The 22,112-nt window shown below is 35.4% G+C and overlaps 1 long non-coding RNA gene across 1 annotated transcript in view; it reads left to right on the top strand.

Moving 5' to 3' along the window:
- LOC109391942 (uncharacterized) overlaps positions 1-21,392 on the top strand; it is a 56,568-nt gene extending 35,176 nt beyond the window's left edge. The window contains exon 4 of the long non-coding RNA XR_002125958.1: positions 21,321-21,392. This is a non-coding gene — a long non-coding RNA (uncharacterized LOC109391942). The remainder of the gene's footprint in view (positions 1-21,320) is intronic.
- Positions 21,393-22,112: the final 720 nt, after the last annotated feature.

Below are 22,112 nucleotides of genomic sequence, written 5' to 3'. Positions count from 1 at the left end.
AGAGGGCGTGGACATAACAAAGAATGGGCAACATGCAGGCACGAGGACCAGAAGCTTTTAAAATAAATTAGTAACTAGTTGAATAACACCAAAGAATATTATAAATGGATTAAATCAACCAGGAAGGAGTATTCTAATACTTATCTATGGTATTAATTTTGGCCTTAAACTGTTTGCAATTTTATTAACAACTTGATTGAAGAAACAGAAAGTAGAATTTTTAAATTCTAGATAGCACAAAACTGAGAGAAAGTAATAATATTTTTGAAGACAGGAGTTCAATATGGAGAAAAAAAAGCTGAAGTTTTGATCTAAACAAAGAAGAGCAGGAAGGGTTTAAAGTATTAGTTAGATTTCTAGGTTGAAAGGGAAGGCACGCTAAAATGAATGTAATTTAGGAGAGTTGAATAAAGGAATTGTTTACAAAAGTGTGAATAGAGATTAAGGAAACTGCAAAGGATTTTTCAAATGCCCCAAAGACTAATAAGCGCTCAACTACTCCCTCTAAACCTGAAGGTGTGAACAGAGTTGCTAATAATAAGACCACTGATACACAGAAACATGAATAGAGAAAGCCATTTAAGTGGAAGGAGGTTGAAGGAAACAAAAAGAGGGAATAATCACCCTGAACTTACTTTTCCTTCTAGTTTTCCAGCAGTGCTCCCCATCTACCAAAACCAACTGAAAATCAGACAGCAAGTAACTCATATATGTTAGGGTTCCTGAGGTAGAACCCAGAGATCAGTACTGTTTGTTAACGATTTGGATGCATCCCAAGGTTTGAGAAACACTAAAGTCCAGGGCAAACAATGAGTCTTGCTCGACTCCAAATATCAGAGAACTTGATGCAAAGGGCCAGATAGTAAACATTTTAGGCTTTCTGGGCCATACAGTCTCTGTTGCAACTACTCAACTCTGACTTTATAGTATGCAAGCAGCTTAAGCAGTGGGCTTGGCTAGACATGGCCCCAACAGGCTGATTTTGCCCATAGGCAGTAAATTGCTGATCCCTGATCTACTCTGTGAGAGTCAATTAATCCATGGAGTAACATGGTTTTTAAAGCCCTTACTTAATAAAAAAAGATATAATTCCTGGATACACTCTGATGTTTGAAGGTCTAAACATGTTCTTCTTATAAAACTTAAATTAAAAGCTTTAAAAATATACTGATAGTTATGCTTATCAGTATGGATTACTGATAGAACTTTCAAACCCTGACAAATCATTTTGTACTCTCAATCACACCAGAAGTAAAATTTGATAAAAGTACAAAAAAAAAAAAGTTTCCAGCTGGAAAGTTCATATCCCAGGAAGAGGACCCATTGAGGTACAATATGGAATGTTAGATTTATATAGTTACTATTTATATGTATTTTTATATTTACTTTTTATTACCTTTGATTTAAATTTTTTAAATACTTTATGATGCACTTAAAGAACCAGTACTGTAGTACATACAAATATTTACAAATTAAACAAATTATTCAGTTCATTGGAAAGTAGCGTTGGCAAAGTAAAAACCTCCCCATATCCACCCCTCTATAAAACCAGCAAGAACACTGGTAAACATCAGTCAAATCATCTTTTTAGGAGCTCCTTAAATTATTCAAAGGCTTGAAATAATCCAAGGAGAATTTAAGAAAAATCATTGAATCTCAGTAAGAATATCAAACTTTGTAGCATTTTAACTTGCCCTGTTCTCATCCCTTTCCTTAAAGCTCTATAGTAGCCTTGAATACCAGCCACTTTGGAACCACAGTAACTGTGAAAAACAGAACTCTAACAGTCATGGGAGTGGGTAGAACGGAGTTAGAACTCCCCCAAAAGTACAACTCCAGAGAATTGCCATTATCGACCTGTATTGAAACTCCCTGGAAAGACCTCATTTTCAGGGCTTGTCTTTATTGGAACTGACTTTAGAGCTCACTGGATGAGGATAGCTATATCCACAGGACATTTGCCAAAAAAAGTCAGAGGCGATTGTTTAACGTCAAAGCTGCCTAAGGTGGCAATGCAAGTTGGAATAATTAAGTGGCCAAAAAGTTAAAAGGAAAATAAGGGGAATAAGATCTCCATGGAGGGTTTTGAAAAGATAACACATTTTGGGGAATCTAAAAGGCCATATGGATGTGCAGTGCTGTGCACATGCCATGAAAAGACTTGAAAAGTCTCTAATTCTATCCATGGCTGACCTTGAGGCTCTATGCAAGCAAGAAGTGAAGTAGTAAAATACTAGTGCATTGAAAGCCTACCCAAACCCACATGCTGGGTCTCTCAGAAAAGGGTGAAAGACTTACTGATTCAAGTCATTTAAAGAAATATCTGCCCAATTATTACCTGGCCAAAGGTAACTAAGCAGAGATGAGACTATAGTGACTGCATATAACAAAAAATACAGATTAGAAAATTTTCCCAGGAAAATCAGTAATCAAACAGACATCAACAACAATGAAGTCTAGGGCAGAAGGCAGAGATCTATTCTCAGAATTTGCCACATTATATTTTTTAAAATGTCCCAGTTTCCACAAAAATCACAATATGCACAAGGTAATAAAAAAGTGTGTCCAATTCACAAGAAAGAAAACAACCAGTAGAAACTGTTCCTGAGGGGCCAGATATTGGATTACAAGACATAAACTTTAAATCAGATATTATACACATATTCAAATAATGAAAAAAAATTACATTTAAAATCTAAAATAGATGGTGATAACAATATCAACAAAGTGATTACAATTGTAAAATAAAATCTATTGGAATACTGGAGATGAATAGTATGATAACTAAAATATTCACTAAAGGGGAATAACAGCAGATGAGAGCTGACAGAAGAAAAATAAATAAATTTGAGGATAGGTCAATTTTAATTATCTAGTCTGAGGAACACAGAAATAAAAGAAAAAGAAAAATAACCAGAGACTCAGGGAGACCTGTGGTATACCATCAAGTTCACCAACACATGCATAATAGGAGTCCCAGAAGAAGAAAGAGTGAAAGGGGCAAAAATAGTATTTGCATAAAGAATGGCTGAACATTAACCTACACATTCAAGAATCTCCAAACCTTCTTAGCAGGGTAAACGGAAAGAGATCAACAACTAGACATATCATAGTCAAACTGTCAAAACGTATATCCACACAAAAACTTGTACAGGATGTTCATAGTAGAATTATTCCTAATAGCCTAAAGCTGGAAACAACCCCAAATGTCCACCTACTGATGAATGGAAAGACAAAATATGGCAAATCTATAAAATGGAATATTATCTGGCACTAAAAAGACAAAGAATCATGAAAGCAGCAAGAAAGAGAAAACAAACAAATAAACAAACTTATCATGTACAAGAAATGTTCAAAAAGAGTAACAACTGATTCACTGGAAAGCCAAGGACATCAGGAGGCTGTGGGATGATGTACTTAAAGTGCTGAAAGAAATGACTATAAACCAAGAACTCCATATTTAGCCAAACTATTATTCGAAAATGAAGGAAAAAATAAGACATTATAGGATACACAAAACTAGAGAATTAATTGCTAGCAGACCCACCCTACAAGAAATATAAAAGGAACCTCTTCAGGCTGGAATAAAAGGACACTACACAGTAATTTTAATTCACATGAAGACTTAAAGAAAACTAGTAGAGGTAACTGCATAGGTAGATATAGGAAAAAATACAAATATATTTTTGTTTGTAACTAATTTCTTCTACCTCATTTAAAACCTAAAACAATATTTATAAAACTGCAGTGATGGACTTAAAATGTATAAAGTTGTAATCTGTATGTCAATAATAGCACAAAAGAGCGGGAAAGCAATGGGGATATATTACAGCAATTTTTTGTATACTATTCAAGTTAAGTTGGTACCAATCTGAACCAGAATGTTATAAATAAAACTTGTATGTTAATTGTTATCCCTAGGGAAGTCACTAAGAAAACAACTAAAACAACTCATAATATTCATAAAGAAACAGCAAGAAAGATAAAATTATACACTAGAAAATATCTAGTTAATATAAAAAAAAGCAGTAATGAAGAAATAGACAGAAATACCTAAGACAACAAATACCAAACCTAAATCCTACTTTATCAACCCTAATACATTGCTGGTAGCAATGTAAAATGGTGCAGTCTCTTTGGAAAATGGTTTTCCAATTCTTAAAAAAATTATACAAAGAGTTACTATATGACCCAGTCACCCCACTTTTAGGTATATGTCAAGATAAATTAAAACATATATCCACACAGAAACTTGTAAAGGATATTCATAGTAGTATTATTTCTAATAGCCAAAAGCTGGAAACCACCCAAATGTACATCCACTGATGAATGGGAAGACAAAATGTGGCAAATCGATAAAATGGAATATTATTTGGCACTAAAAAAGCATGAATGACTGATACATGTGCAATATAGATGAAGTTTGAAAGCATTATATGCTAAGTGAAAGAAGCCAGTCACAAAAGAACACATATTTTAGGATTCCATTTATACAACATGTCCAGGATTGGTAAATTCATATACTTAAAAAGTAGCTGAGTGGTTGCTAGAGGCTGGAGGGAGGGTGAATTAAGAATGACTGCTAATAGGTACAGGGTTTCTTTTTCAGGGAATGAAAATGTTTTACAATTAGACAGTGTTGATTTTTGCATAACTCTGAATATACTAAAATCCCTACTTGGACACATTAAAGGAGTAAATTTTGTGACATTTCACCTAAACAAAGTTGTTACAAAAAATGGCTGGAGTGTAAGCTCATCATTGTTTTTAAATTGATCACATGTAAGAGTAAAATAGCTTATAGGGAGTTTTGGTTCCTGGAAGACTAATAAAACTCTTATCAGTTTAACATTCCCAAATATATCAACTATAACTCACCACAAATACAAAAGCCAAAAACTCAGAAAAATGTGAACAAAGGTAGACAGATTGTGGAGTGGGCCATACACACTTAGGAAAAGGAATTCACATGCTTTGAATTTTTTATTTTATGGATTTTAGTCTGAGAATAAACAAGTTGAATAGAAAATTCATACTTTCTCTGTCCTGAAAGTTCAGAGGATCGAGTTCAGAGAAGTTATAGCTGCTGGAGTGAGGGTGAAATATTGTAAAGGAGAAAGGTAGCATGGTAAAGAAACCCAATGTTCTGTGATAAACTTTGCCAAAGTTCAATCTGACCTTGAACCCTGCATGCATGAGGCACTCCTAAAGCAGGACATATAAGAAAAAAAAACACAAACAAAACCTTAACTGATATTTGAGATGTTGTCAAAAAAAAATTATTTTCAGTATAACAAATTTAATTTGTTGTACTGAATTTGCTAAAATGAAAATATCAACACTCTTCAGAGGAATAAAAGAGAATCCAGAGTTTTCGCAATGTAACAATCGCATCGTCTAGAATACAATCTAAACTTACCCAACATAAAAACACACCGAAATATTTGACCAATTCTCTAGAAAAAAGACAACCAACATTGACCAACCTGAAAATGATGTAGGTATAGGATTAGCAAATCTGGATTTTAAAGCAGTTATTATGCCTCTGCTCACATTTAAAGCAGTAATTATAAATATTGATGCAGTAAATAAAAAGATAGGACATCTCAGCATAGAAATATAAGCAGTACAATAAAGGGGGAACTTCTAGAGATGAAAATATCTGATTTATAAAAATCTGATATATAAAAGCACTGTATGAGTTTAACAGGAAAATGAAGAACAGAAGAAATAGTCATTGAACTTAAAGGTATATCAATAAGAATTATCCAATCTATGAAATAAAGAGAATAAAGATTGAAAGACCTTTATTGGCTTATGGAATAATATCAAAAGATTTATTTATACATGTAATTAGAACCTCAGAATAAAAAAGAGAGACTGGAACAAGAGAAAATTTGAAGAAACAATAGCTGATATTTTTTTTCAAAATTTGGTTAGACAGTAACTTAAAGATTTAAGAGCCTCAGCAATCCCCAAACAGAAAAAATATGAAGAGAACCTTACCTAGATATATCAAAATAAAACTGCACAAAACCAAAGAAAAAGAGGGAAAAAAATGAAAATGGTCAAAGAAAAATGAAACATTCTATGCAGAAGAAAAAAATGAATCATTATACTATTTGCATATCAGAAAACTTGGAGCCCAAAAGACAGTAGAAAAAAATATATATCATTAAGCTGAGAGAAACAAATTATCAAACAATAACAGTCAACTAAAAATTTTATATCCAGCAATAATATCCTTGTAAAATGTAGGAAAAATAAAATTTCAGATTAAAAGAATATGAGAAAATTTGGTTCCACTAGACATAAATTAAAAGAATTGCCAAAGGAAGTTCTGAAGCTAAAGAACAATTACACAAACTGGAAACGCATATCCTCAAGGAGGAATAAAGAGTAATGAAAAATGGCAAATATAAAGTAATGATAAATAACTATTCTCTTGTTCTCTAAATTTTCTTAAAATTCATATAACTATTTAAAGACAAATTATAATATTGTCCCATGGGATTTTTAGTGTATACAGAAATAAAGCATATGTCCATTAGAACATAAAACGAGGGGGATTATATGGACCTGTACAGTTGCAAGTTTCTGTGTTTTATGTGAAATGGCACAATATTAACTCTAAGTTCACTGTGAAAGGTTAAAGATGTATGTTTTAATCCCTAGAGCCACTGCTAAAAAATAATGCAAAGAGGCATACATAAAAAGTCAATAGATACATTAAGATGGAATTCTAAAAATATTCAAAAATCCTAAAGAGAACATAAATGCAGGAGCAGAGGAGCAAACACAGAGAGGGCAAAGGGAAAACAGATTATAAAATAGGAAGATTAAATCCAACCCTATCAAGAATTGTATTACATATAAATGACTAAGATCTCCTATTAAAAGTCAGAGATTATAAAAATTTATAAAAAGTCAAGATTCAGCTATTTGCTATCTTCAAGATGCTCACTTTAAATGTGAATATACAGAAAAGTTGAAAGTAAACTAGTGAAAAAGATATATCATATAAACAGTAAGCATAAAAGGCTAGAGTAGTTAAAATAATATCAGATAAAATAACTTTAAGGCAAAAAGTACTACCAGAAATAAAGGGAAATTTCATAGTGATAAATGATCAAATCATCTACAAGACATAATAATCATGAGCACATGCAATCCTACTAACAGTACTTTAAAATACATGAAGCCAAAATAAACACATTTAAAGGGAGAAATAGACAATTCCAAACACCATGTTGGAGATTCTGACAACAATCTCTTAGTAATTGATAGAACAATCAGAAAAAAAATTCCATAAGGATAGAGATGATCTAAACAATACGATTGGCATCTTCATCTAACAAATATTTATAGAATATCACACCCAACCACCAGAGAAGAAACATTTTTAAGTGCAAATTAAACATTCAATGTGACAGACCATATACTGCATCATGAAAAGGCCACCAAATATAGTATTTAACAGAATTGAAATTGTACAATGGGTGTTCTCTGGTCACAATGAAATAAGGTTAGAAACCCATAAAAATAAGATACTAGGGGCAAAAAAATATAATACAGGATTTGAAATTAAAAATATACACTTCCAAATAATCTGGAGTCAAAGAAGAAATAACTGGAGCAATTAAAAAATATGTCAAATTGAATAATAATGAAATTTCAACATAACAAAATATATGGTATACACCTAAAGCAATACTTAAGGGAAAATTTATAGCTTTAAATGTTCTATCAGAAAAGAAGGTCTAAAGTCAGTGGCCTAACCGTCTACCTTAAGAGGTTAGAAAAATAAATTAAAGGCCTAGTAAGTAAAATGAAGGAAATAATCAGAATAACAGCAGATATAAATAAAATAAAAACAGACAAGCAACAGAGAAATTAATAAAGGCAAAAGTTAGGTTTTTGAGACTGACAAAATAATAAGTCCCTAGTTAGACTGATCAAGAAAAAAATATAAAGAACACAAATTACCAATAAGAGGAATGAAAGTATTGTTATCACTGCAGATCCTAGAGACAGTAAAAGGATAGCGAAACTATATGATGATTGACTTTATTCCCAAGGAAAAAAAAAAAAAAGACAATGTAGATAAGATAGACAAATCCTGGAGGGGAAAGGGACACTTTACCAAAACTGACATTAAATGAAGCTGAAAATCTGAAATGTCCTATGCTTACTAAATAAATTGAATCAATCATCAAAAGCCTTATCACAAAGAAAATTTCAGGCTCAGGTCATCTCATTTGAGAATTCTATCCAACATATAGGGAGAAATAGCACCAAATGTAAACAAAGACTTACAGAAATGAAGGGCAGAGGGAACACTTGCTAATTCGTTTTATGAGGCCAGTATTTATATAATCCTAATATTGATATCTGACAAGATATTACAAAAATAAAATTACAAACAAATATCTCTCATCAGCATAGATGCAAAAATACTTAAGAAAATATTCAATGAAATTGCAGATTTATTCAGGATAGGCAAAAATTAAATACAACCAGATATTCATGAATAAAACAATAAATAAACTGTGATATCTTTGTACAATGGAATATTATTCAGCCCCCTCCCCCACCAAAATATATTGAAACACACAAAATGGATGAACACCAAAACATTATACTAAGAGAAGTATTACACAAATGAATCCATACTGTGTGCTTCTATTTATTTGGAATTTTAAAACCAACAAAACTCATCTGTGATGGAAGAAAATAAGAACAATTTTGGCTCTGAGGGTATTAGGGGAGAAATTGACTGAGAAATCCATGAAAGAACTTTGTGATAGTAATGTTTTACATCTTGATAGAGGCTTCAGTTACACAGCATTTGTCAAAAATCACCAAATGTACACTTAATATTTGTGCATTTTATTGTATATGTTTTACATTAAAAACTGTGAAAAAACCTGAGCCCTAGTTACTGTTATGGATGCCAAATTATTTAGAGAGAAAGGAAAATCTACAATTTTTGGAAAGTAAGTTGAGTTGATGAATAGCTAGAGGGATGAGAAATCATTATACATATATGTCATAAAACAAATATAGTGACATGTTAATTTTAAACATATAGCAAAGTTTACTGTTTACTATAAAAGTCTTCAATCTTACTATATATTTGACATTTTTCATAATAAAATGATGGAAAATAGTTTGGCGTTCCATAACTTAGACTATGGAAAATTTCTCATTTAGGGGTTTGAAGGACCAATAAGCTATGGAATCTTAATACAAGCATACTTCATTTTATTGTGTTTCACTTTATTGCACTTTGCAGATATTGTGTGATTTACAAAATGAAATTTGAGGCAACCCTGTAGCGAGCAAGTCTATCAGCGCCATTTTTTCCAACAGCATTATTCACTTTGTGCCTCTGCGTCACATTTCGGTAATTTTCACAATATTACAAGATTTTTCATTATTATTTTATTTGTTATATTTATTTGTGACAAGTGATCTTCGATGTTACTATTGTAATTGTTTTAGGATGTGCATATAAGATAGCAAACTTAATCAATAAATGGTTTGTATGTTCTGCTTCACTGACCATCTGTTCCCCAGTCTCTCTCCCTCCCCATGAGCTTCTATTCCCTGAGACACAACAGTATTTAAATTAGGCCAATTAATAACCCTATAATGGCCTCTAAATGTTCCAGTGAAAGAAAGAGTCACATGTCTCTCCCTTTAAATCAAAGGCTAGAAGTGATTAAGCTTGGTGGGGAAAGCATGTCAAAAGCTGAGATATGCTGAAAGCTAGGCCTCTTGTGCCAGTCAAGTTGTGAATGCAAAGAAAAAGTTCTTGAATGAAATTGAAAGTGCTCCTCCAGTGAACATGAGAATGATAAGAAAGCAAAACTGGTCTAGAAAGAAGATCAAACCAGCAACATTTTCTTAAACCAAAGCCTAATCCAGCACAAGGCCCTAACGCTCTTCAATTCTATAAAAGCTGAGAGAGCTGAGGAAGCTACAGAAGAAAAGTATAAAGCTAGCAGAAGTTGGCTCATGAGATTTAAAGAAAGAAGTCATCTCTATAACATAAAAGCTGAAGATAAAGCAGCAAGCGCTGATGTAGAAGTTACAAGGAGTTATCCAGAAGATCTAGCTAAGATAATTAATGAAGATGGCTACACTAAACAACAGATTTTAAATGTAGATGAAACAACATTCTACTGGAATTAAATGCCACCTAGGACTTTCAATGCCTGGCTTCAAAACTTCAAAGGACATGCTGACTCTCTTGTTAGGAGGTAATGCAGCTAGTGACTTTAAGTTGAAGCCAATGCTTATTTATCATTCTGAAAATCTTAAGGGTCTGAAGAATTATGCTAACTCTACTCTACCTGTGCTCTGTAACTGGAACAACAAAGCCTGGATGATAGCGCTACTCTTCACAACATGGTTAACTGAATATTTTAAGTGAACTGGTGAGAACCAGTGCTTGGGAAAAAAAGATTCCTTTCAATTTATTACTGCTCATTGGCAATGCACCTGGCCACCAAAGAGCTCTGATGGAGATGTACAATGAGATTAATGTTGTTTTTATGCCTGCTAACATAACATCCATTCTGCAGCCCATGGATCAAGGAGGAATTTTGACTTTCAAGAAGTGCATCCCTTAAGGCTATCTTTGCCATAACTAGTGATTTTTCTGATGAATCTAGGCAAAATAAATTGAAAACCTCTGGAAAGGATTCACCATTCTAGATGACATTAAGAACAGCCAGGGCCAGCGGAGAGGCGTGTTGGTTAAGAGTTAGTTTGGGATGCCAGCTCTGAGTAGCAGGGCCCCAGCTCAGAACCCACAATGAGGGCCAGTCATGCTGCGCCCTCTACAGCTAAGATGGTGAACAACAGCTCAACCTGGAGCTGGGCTGCCATGAGTCACCTGTGATGGTGTAGGTTGCAGCCCCTGCTGCAGTGGGCTGCCATAAGCTACTGTGTGTGGCTGGCAGCCAGTGTGAGTGACCAGCAGCCCGCAGCCGGCGGCTGGCATGAGCTGCTGTGAGCTGCCGTGAGCAGCCGCCCAATGGCAGGCGAGTGACTGCCTCACTTGGGAAAAGCACAATGATAATACCAACATGGGCCAGTGAAGCAATGTCCTCCACAACTAGACTGAAAAACAAAAGCACAACAACTTGTCTGTTCCCCTTCCCCAATTTCCCAACACTGTGACCCTCCCCCAATTCCCCAAAACCTTAAAAAACAAAACAAAACAAAAACGTAGAACAGGTCTGTCACCCCCAAATTCCCTCTTAAAAAAAAACAAAAAAAAACCCCAACATTCATAAATCATGGGAGAGGTCAAAATATCAATATTAACATAAGTTTGGAAGAAGTGATTTCAACTCTCATGGATGACTTTGAAGGGTCTAAGACTTCAGTGCAGGACGAAGTAACTGCAGATGTGGTGGAAATAGTGAGAGATCTAGAATTAGAAGTAGAACCTGAAGATGGGACTGAATTGCTGCATAATAAAACATAAATACTTGAAGTTGCTTTCTATGGATGAGCAGAGAAAGTGGTTTCATGAGATGTAAACTACTCCTGTGAAGATGCTGTGAAGACTATTAAAATTACAACAAAGGATTTAGATTATTACATAAACTTAGTTAATAAACCAGTGGCAGTGTTTCAGAGGATTGAGTTCAGTTTTGAAAGAGATTCTAAGTGGGCAAAATGCTATGAAACAGCATATTATGTTACAGAGGAATTATTTGTGAAAGGAAGAGTCAATCATTTGATTTGGCAAACTTTGGCGTTGTCTTATTTTAAGAAATTGCCACAGCTACCCTAACTTTCAGTAACCACCACTCTAATGAGTCAGCAGCCATCAACATCAAGGGAACACTCTCCACTAGCAAAAGGATTATGACTTACTGAAGGTTCAGATGATAGTTAGCATATTTTAGCAATAAAGTATTTTTAACTAAAATATGTACAGTTCACGTTTTAGACATAATGTTATTGTGCACTTACTAGACTATAGTGTAGTATAAACATTACTTTCATATACACTGGAAAACCAAAAATAAATTTGTGTGACATGCTTTATTGCGATATTTGCTTTATCGCAGTGGTCTGGAACCAAACTTGCAGTATCTCTGATGTATGCCTGTATAACTATGAAACTACCTGGGGGAAAAAAAAATATATATATATATATATTTAATGAATCCCACTATGAAACAAGAAGCCAATATTCTGATTATGGAAAAAAATTTTTCAAACCTCTTTTCTAATGGGTCAGGACAAAGAATTGGTTTCTATTCAGAGCCCTTTCCATTTTTTTTCATGGAACTCATCACTTAGATCATTTGAGTTACAGATTCAGGTTGTTCCTCCTTTTGTGCCAGCATCACAAACTTTCTCTAAGCAGATGTCTGTTTTTAAAGATAAAAACACAGGCAAAATGTTCTACCTAAGTTTCCACTACTTCTTACATTCATGCACTTCGAAGTCCCATAATCAACTTGATAAACCTTTAGCAATTTTTTTCTCTTGTGTTTCAAATTGGATTCCACGGCAAAAATTGGTTGTATGGATGGGTGGGTGGATGAATGAATGAATGAATGAATAAATAAATAAATAAACAAATGAATGCATAAATATTATTAAGCCAAAGCCAGCAATTTGGCCCTGTAAGAACTCAGCTACCCTCCAGTGTCAATGAGCAGTAGGGTAGCCTGCCAGCATCTTGACCTGTTGTGAACACTCAGTCTAATCTTATATCCTGGCCGTGCCCAAACCCTAGACTAAATAGAAATTTTTTTTTGGTCAGAGTTAAGTAAACATAAAATGTCAGCATAGAACCTATAAAAAGAAATATCCAGGGCCGGCCGAGTGGTGTGTTGATTAAGAACTGGATTGGGACGCCAGAGGGCCCCGGTTCGGATCCCACATATGTGGGCCAGTGACACTGACCTCTACAGCTAAGATGCTGAAAAACAGCTCAACCTGGAGCTGGGCTGCCGTGAGTCACCGGCGATGGTGTAGGCTGCAGCCCCTGCTGCAGTGGGTTGCCATGGGCTACCGTGTGTAGCCAGCAGCCAGCGTGAGCGGCTGTCCAGAAGCCAGCAACTGATCTGCCTCGCCCGGGAAGAGTGCAATGATGGTGCTAACTTGGGCCAGTGAAGCAACATCCTCTACAACTAAACTGAAGAACAAAAGGACAGCAACTTGTCTGTTCCCCTTCCCCCAATTCCCCAGCACTGTTCCCATCCCCCAATTCCCCAATTAAAAAACAAAAAGAAAAGAAATATCCAGTACAAAGTAAATTGTTCTCATGATTAGAATTAGACCATCACAGGAAAGAAAAATTGCTTTACAAAAATTTTGTTTTCTGTTGTCAGCATAAGAGGATATTCTGTTGTGAGTATAAGAGGGTTCTGAGTATATTCATCTTCGCATGCTCTAGCACCTGGCACAATATAAATTTAAATATCTTTCAAATGAATGAATGAATGAATGAATGAATGAATGAATTTCTCTTATTAAAAAAATGATTTTAAGATGAGATGAAAATGAATATAAACAAATTGCATCATTGTTGGAATCTGGAAGTTACTAATTGATACTGCATAAAATAAATAAATATTTCAAAGGACAGTCTTAAAAAATATCTGTAAAATAAAGTGAACAAAAATTTAAAATAAGAGCAAGAATACAAAGCCGGACAATTAAGTTTGTGAACTCATCCTAGAAAAGTGCTACATACCTTATTGCTGAATATCACTATGTTCACCTTTGAAGTACTCCCCTTGGGAAGCTAACCCAGCACCTAGTCCATCCTTCAAAGCAATTTTGGAACTCTTTCTCTGGAATGGCCATCAGGGCAGTTGTCATATTAACCTTGATGTACTAAAGGTCATCAAAATGTTTTCCTTTCAATATTTCCTTTATCTTCAGATAAAGAAAGAAGTCCCTGGAGACCAGATCAGGTGAATGGGGAGGGTGTTCCAATACAGTTATTTGTATACTGGCTAAAAACTCCCTCACAGACAGTGCCCTGTGAACTGGTGCATTGTCATGATGCATGAGCCATGAATTGTTGGTGAAAAGTTCAGGTCATCTAACTTTTCACACGGCCTTTTCAGCACTTCCAAATAGTAAACTTGGTTAACTGTTTGTCCAGTTGGTACAAATTCATAATGAATAATCCCTCTGATATGAAAAAAGGTTAGCAACATTGTTTGACTCTTAATTTGGACTGACATGAATTTTTTGGTATTGGAGAATTGTCTGAGTTCCATTGTACACTTTGACACTTTGTTTCAGGGTCGATTGGTACACCCGTGGTTTATCACCAGTGATAAAATAGGCCAAAACTTCGTCTTACCTTTTCAAAAGGTCTTGGCAAACTTTGATTCTCCTTTGCATTTGTTCATTGGTGAGCTCCTTTAGGACCATTTTTGCACACACCTCTCTCATGCCAAGATTTTCAGTTAAGATTTTTCTAACTGTTTCTCTGTAGATGTGTACTTGGTTTGCTATGCTTCTCACAGTCAGCCAATGATTTGGATGCACGAGTTGATGAATTTTTGCAATGTTTTCATCAGTTCTGCTCGTTACTAGCTGCCCTGACCTCTCTTCATCAGTGACGCGTTCTCTCCCCTCAAAAAAATGTTTAATCCATTGTACACTGACATTTTCTTCATGGCATTATCACCATAAACTTGGACTAACATGTCCCTGATTTCACTTTCACTCTTGCCAAGCTTAACAAGAAATTTACTGTTAGTTCATTGCTTTAATTCAAGCACAGACATTTTCACGTGGCACACAAAAACACACAACACTACCACTCAGCAAGACATTGTCACACATCGACATGAACACAGCTGTAACAAATTGATATACCAAAGTTATGGAACCTTACCGAACTGTTTGTACAGTGCTGCCATTGTAAACATACGTTGGCAAGTTTGCAAATCTAATTGTCAGACCTCATATGTACCACATCTTCTTCATCCAGTCATCTACCAATTTTTAGTTTAATATAGTCCCGTTTATTTATTTTTGCTTTTACTTCCTTTGTCTTTGAGGTCAAATTCATAAAATTCTCTTTAAACCCAAGGTCCATAAGTTTAGTACCTATGCTTTCTTTCATGCAATTTATTGTTTCAGATCTTATATTTATGTTTTTGATCTGTTCTGGGTTAATTTTGGTGTATGGAGACAGATAATAGTCTAGCTTCATAATTTTGCATGGGGCTATCCAACTTTCCCAGCACCACTTATTGAAAGTCTTTCATTTCTCCATTGTAAGTTTTTGGCCCCTGCATCAAAAATTATCTGCCCATATATAGGTATGTGGGTTTATTTCTGAGTTCTCAACTCTGTCCCATTAGTCTATGTGTCTGCTTTTCTGCCAATACCATGCTGTTTAGATTTTGTAGTATAAATTGAAGTCAGGGAGTGTGATACATCTGTCCTTGTTCTTTTTTCTCAGGATTGCTTTGGCTATTTGGGTATCTTTTGTGATTCGATACAAATCTTATGATTTCTTGTTCTATTTCTTTGAAAAAGGCCTTTGGGATTTTGATGGGGGTTGCATTAAATCTGTATATTGCTTTGGGTAATATGGCCATTTTGACTATGTTGATTCTTCTGATCTATGAACATGGAATATCTTTCCATTTCTTTGTGTATTCTTCAATTTTATTTAATGTCTTATAATTTTCAGTTTATAGGTCCTTCACATCCTTTTTCAAGTTTGCGAGTATTCCTAGGTATTTAGTTCTTGTTGCAATTGCAAAAGGGATTTTTTTTCATTTAACTTTTCTGAAATTTTATTGTTAGTATATAGGAACACAATGGATTTTTGTATATTAATTTTCTATCCAGCAACTTTATTATATTTGTTTATGGTTTCTAATAGTTTTTTGGTGGAGTTTTTAGGGTTTTCTATAAAAAGAATCATGTTGTCTGCAAAAAGTGACAACTTGACTGCTTTGGACAAATTAGAGTTCAGGAAAGGAAAAAAAGGAGCTAACAAGACTTAGTGGTAAAAGATCCAAAATGGCTGAGTAGATAAAAACTGTGCCTGCTTCCTTTCATGGACACATTAAAATTACAACTAAATTATAGAACAATAGACCTGGAGAACCCTCTGAAGTCTAGCTGAACAAAAGTTTTATAACTAAGGGTATAGAGAAAAAGCCATGTCAAGAAGTATAGGAGGGGCAGAGACCCAAAATGGGCTGGCTCTAAACCTTCCTGTGGCAGTTGAGAATCAGGAGGGAATATCTTGGCCATGGAGTTTACCCCTAGAGGAGCGAGGAACCCCAGTCCCACACTAGGCTCCCCAGCCCTGAGTACTGGGGCCAGAAAAAGAAGCCCCCACAACCTCTGGCTATAAAAAAATAGTGGGGGTTCTGATCATTCAGGTGGGATGGAAGGCAGTGGGAAATCCAGATGTCCTCTTAAAGGGCCAGCATACAGACTCACTCACACACAGACACTCACCGTGGGCTCTGGCAGAGGGATAGTGACTCAGGAGGCAACAGATGGATATGGGAGGCAGAATGAGGTGTTTGACTTCCAGGTGAGGGCTGGACTACTGTAGCCATTTTCCTTGTGTGGGGTCTTTCTCCTGTGCAGCTGGCAGGTGGGACCATCTTTCCTGTGTTGAGCCCTTTTCCACACAGTCAAATCTGAATCTGAACTGGTCTGGTGAGCTCCTCTGCCCCACCTTGCAGACTCACTGGGACTCTGCCCTGCCTAACTCTGCCAATGCCAGAGGCACTTTCTTGGCCAGCAGCCAGTTTTGTCCGCATTGCACCCTTTCATGGAAAGCTATCAGAGTCTGCAGGCCAAAGGTAGGTGGCCTCAGTGTGCTCTGAGACTTTTGCCAAGTAGCTCCAGGCTCAGCACTGGCACCAAACCAGAATATACATTAATCTAGTGAATAGAACTCTTGCCTCTCTAGTGACTCCCTGAGACTCTGCCTCACCCAATTTGCATACCGCATGAGGATTTATCAGTGGCTGACCCTTAAGGGAACCAGCAGGTGGCAGCAGGCCTTGGGGTACCCTGGCTTTTTGTGAAGCTACCCAAGGCTTGGTACTGGTGGCAGCCATCCTCAGTTTGCAGCATGGCCTCTCCCACATGCCTCCAGGTCTAGCACAGGCAGCAAACAACCATGGATCACTTTGTGGGTTCTACCAGGTAGTCTCTGGCTGGTCATATGCAGTGAGTAATGTGGGCATGTACTGGAGGCCCTCACAAGAGGCCCCAGAGCCAACATACATGGAGGTTGGCTTCAGACCATAGCAGAGCACGACCCAATTAGCCCCAGAAGCAGCACACACAAAGGGTAGTCTCAACAGGCACCAGAGCCCACTAGGGAAAATTCTACTCAGCGGGGTCAGGCCTGCACACAGTAGCCCATAAGCTGCGGATAGGGCCAAACCACACAGCCAATCTGCCTGAGGATCAGTTCTACCTACTGACATGCCAGTAGCAATCAAGGGTCAGTTATAACAGGAGGACACACACAATTCACACAAGGGACATTCCTGGAGCACCCGAAGCAGGTAACCGAGGAGACTGCTCCAGGGCCCCACATGGCACATACTACATAAGGTCACCTGACCAAGACTAGGAGACATATAACATAATATTAAATGTCAATTGTAGTTGAAAAATTAAAAGGGAGGGGAAAGGTGAACAGGAATGAGAGGTCAAAATTTCCAGGTAGAAAACAAATAAGTCATGAGGATATAATGTGCAGCATAGGAAATATACTCAATAATATTGTGATAGCATAGTAAAATGTCAGATGGTTGCTGGACTTATCATTGTGATCACTTCTTTAGGTATATAAATGTTGAATAAATATGGTATAATCCTGAAACTAGTATAATATTGTATATTAACCATATTTTTAATAAGAGTCTTAAAAACTTATGGTAATTTTGAAATCAGTGAAAGTAATAAAACTATGTGAATTGGAGGACAACTGCCATAGAGAAAAAAAGCTGAGGTTGAATAGTCTAAATAGTGTATTTAAATCCACTAAGTGAAATAGTAAATGTAAAACTAGCCTAAAATAAAGGAGACCCATACATATATGTATATACTATATATAGTATGTATATTATGAATAATATATAGTGTATATTTATAAATATAAAGATAGGTAGGTAGATAGATAGATAGATATAGATAGAGTGTAATTGATAGAGTGTTATTGCATTTACTTTCAGAATACTCAACGAAGACTTTAGTAGGTAAGCATGTGGCAGAAACACTGGGTACATGATGGGAGTCTAATACTTTGAGATTGTTCTAATCTTGAGTTAGTTGAATCTATAACAACTTTAGTAAAATAAGAGAATAAACTTTTGCATCCCTTACTTTAAAATTTTCTTTTTCCTAAGATTATTCTTATATGCATGGTAATGTCAACAGAACATGCCTGCGAGAAAGCACACTCTATGAATATGTCTGTTTACTGTGTCTCAGTGAGGGCATAAATCCATATCTCAGTGGAGAAGAACATATGGAGCCCAAAGAAAGGAAGAAAATATATTGGTTTAAAAACAACTAATTAAAGCTGGTGACTGGACCAGAAATATCTTCCACCTTTACACTAAAACATTTCAAATTAGTTTCTAATTGAGATAAAGTAGAAAAGTTAAAAACAGTCCTATTTCTCTAGGAGCTGCTTTTGATGTTGTTGCTGTGAAAAGGATGGCCTAGACAAAAATGGCACAGAACATATTGGCATCTCCTGGCTACATTTTATTAATGCATCTTTAAAGTTCAGTGCATATGTTCTATATGCCTGATCTACAAGTTCCCTCTTGTGTATCTCAAAACTACATGTAGCCAAAAGTAAATAATTACTAATCCAAACTCAGGTTCATCTAAAAAGATATAAATGAAGCCATATTAGTCAATGAGTTGATATTTATTAAAAGCCCAAAGTGTGGTGAAATTGTGGACAAGCGTTTGATAGCTTATCTCAGGCAATGGCATCATCTTCTATGGTTACCTAACCTAGAAAACTCAGTTATATTTAACTTCTCTCTCTTCATTTCATCATAATCAAGTTGACTCTAATATGTCAATTCTACTTCCTAAATACATTTCAAATCCTCACCAACCGGCCAGTCCCACTGCAACTTTCCCAATTCAGGATTTTATTACTTCTTCCCTGGGTTATTAAAATATCCTTCTATCTGGGTGCCCTGTCCCTCAACTATTACCTTTCCAGTCAACCTTCCACATTCACATTATTACCAAAATTATCTAATTATCCCACTCCTGCCTTCAATGGCTTTCCAGTGTTTCACAATAAAAGAAAAAATTTCCCAAAGCCCCCTTGTAAAATGAATGTTTGGACTATTTTATTTCTCAGTGCCTTGTACCTTTGATAATGTTATGGATTTATGCCTCTCAGTAAATGTTGACTAAATGAGGAGCAATTCTTAGAAAACATTGTAGTTAAATAAACATGTCTATGGACATGTGGTAATTTTCCTAATTTATTGAACTGATTTTGATACCTGTAACTGTCATATATATATATATATATATATATATATATATATATGTATATATATATATATATATATATATAGTGTGATAAAAATATGGTGAATGTTTAAATTTAAAAAAATTATTATATTAAGAGACACATCCCCATGAATCTCCCTCAAAATACTCCCTCTCACTTTGAACACACTTATCCCATCATTCTTGGCACTTTCTGAAGCAGTTTTGGAAGTCCTCTTTGCTGAGTGTCGTTAGTTGTACTGTCATGGCTGCCTCCATGTCTGGAAACAAATCAAAACATTTTCCTTTTATGGTCATTTTGACTTTGGGGAAGAGCCAGGAGTCCCACAGTGCCAGGTCTGGTGAATAAGTGGATTAGAACACACTGTAATGTTTTTATTTAACAGAAATTGCCATATCAGAAGCGATGTGTGACACGGAGCTTTTATGTTGTGATCGAAAAGTATGGTGATTGCTGCTGCCGAGTGCCATCCAACAGAAAAGCAGGGATCTTCAATAGGGAAGCAGCACGTAAAACCTTAGTAACAGTGTGTGATAAGTTTCAACTTGTTTGGTGCAGTCAGTTGGGTGTGAGCTACGGTTGAGTGAAGGTGTGTTTTAAAGTGTGTTATAAATCATTCGCATCATGACAACGCTCAGTGTCACACATCATTTTTGGTGTAGGAAAATTTTTGTCAAATCAAAACACTATGGTGTGTCCTCATCCACCTTATTCACCTGAGCTGGTGCCATGTGACTTCTGGCTCTTCACCAAAGTCAAAATGATTCAGGGCATCAAGGCAGCCATGACAGTGCAACTAAAGACACTCACAAAAGAAGACTTCCAGAACTGCTTCAGAAGGTGGCAAGAATTATGGGATAAGTGTGTTTGAAGCAAAGGTGAGTATTTTGAGGGGAATTAATGGCAATGTGCCTTTTACTGTATATTTTTTAATTCAAATATTCACCGTATTTTATGATCATACCTCGTGTGTGTGTGTGTGTGTGTGTGTGTGTGTGTGTGTGTGTAAAACATAGTATATATACAAAGAAAAATATCAGGTGAATTTGAAAGAATACCCAACATCACTGAACATATATTAGAAATAAATAACTTTAAATAATGGCCTCTGCCTTTAGAAATCTTCATGCGTCACTTTAGAAATTTAAGAAAAAGAACAGTAATGAGAGTAAAAATAACCAGCAATCCCAACATTCAAGAAAATCCATACTGATATTTCAGGCTCTTTCTTTTCATCCCCTCTGTTTTTGAATGCACAAGTAAACTCTTTAAAAATCAAAATTCTATGATGTATAGTTTGTCACTTATGTAGCATAAGAATCATCTTATACCATTAAACTTTTTTTGGAAAGTATGTTTTTATAGATATACAATTTATTGAGCCATTGTCTTATTGTTGTTCATCTTAAACATTAACTAATTAATCCTTAACTATATCCCTAATTATTTCCATAATGAATTTCAAAGCATGAGATTCCTGGGCTGGAAGAAAAGAAGTTTTAATGTTCTTCTCGTTTAGCAATACATTTTTCCAGAAAGGATACTAATCATGTAAGAAAATGTTTATCTCACCAACATCCTGTCAGCTTTGCATAGCATCTTTTTAGGAGATTATTATTTTTGCCATTTTGAAACTAAGTTTAATTTTCATTACTAAGGTAATTTAACATCTTTTCTTATGGATGTCCATCATTTATTTTGCTTCTATCATAAATTGTCTATTGATGTACTTGGCCTATTTTTCCATAGGAGTATAAAATAACACCTATTTTGCCAGCAGGTTTCAACACACATGGGAAAAAGATATATTCATGGAATGTGCCTTTGAACCTGCATTCAAAAGAATTCAAACAGGTTAGTGGTGAATAAAGCAATTGCTTTTGCTTAATGATACAGGTGGGGAAAAAATTTGTAGAACATGTATTTTTTGAAAATAAAATATCTGTGGTTCACAGTGTAGGTGTATGTACAAATCAGCTTCAAAAGTGCTTTCATTGAAGGAGCTGCTGGAAACATAGTATAAATATATGCCTTTTGTAACACAACATTTCTATAGAAGGTCATATATAATGGTTCCTTCAAACTCAAATTTAGGAGTTAATAAGTTAAATATCAGAGAAACTAGAACTTCAGAATCATCCTTGACATGCACCCTATCCAACTCTTATTCATTTTTTTTTTAGAGTGAACCCAATAGAGTCTCCTGGATCCGTCCCTCTGCCACTGTCTTAACTCAAGCTCTCACATCTCACCAGGGCTGTTGCAGCAGCTTTTGAGTGTTTAAAATTGTTCCCATTTAGTATCTAGTCTTGGAGTTCTATCAGAGTTAAATCAATAGTTAAGTATCATTTTTTTTTCTCTTAAAAAAATGTTTGCCAAACGTTTCTATATTCTCTGAGTTATAAATTTACTTTTGGTAATTTACATTCAGTCATGCTTGAACAACCTTATGTCCTCACAAACAGGCTATTATGAATCCACGTAAGTCATATCCAACTACGTGGGCTAGCTTGTCACATGATGAACCCACCTTTTTCCTATATCGTATTTTTTTCTTAGAATGATATTGCCT

Source organism: Hipposideros armiger, unplaced genomic scaffold (genome assembly GCF_001890085.2).
Source record: "Hipposideros armiger isolate ML-2016 unplaced genomic scaffold, ASM189008v1 scaffold_307, whole genome shotgun sequence".
Classification (NCBI taxonomy): Eukaryota; Metazoa; Chordata; class Mammalia; order Chiroptera; family Hipposideridae; genus Hipposideros; species Hipposideros armiger.
The sequence above is the reverse complement of the archived record's forward strand: the minus strand, read 5'-3'. Positions and strand labels throughout refer to the sequence as shown.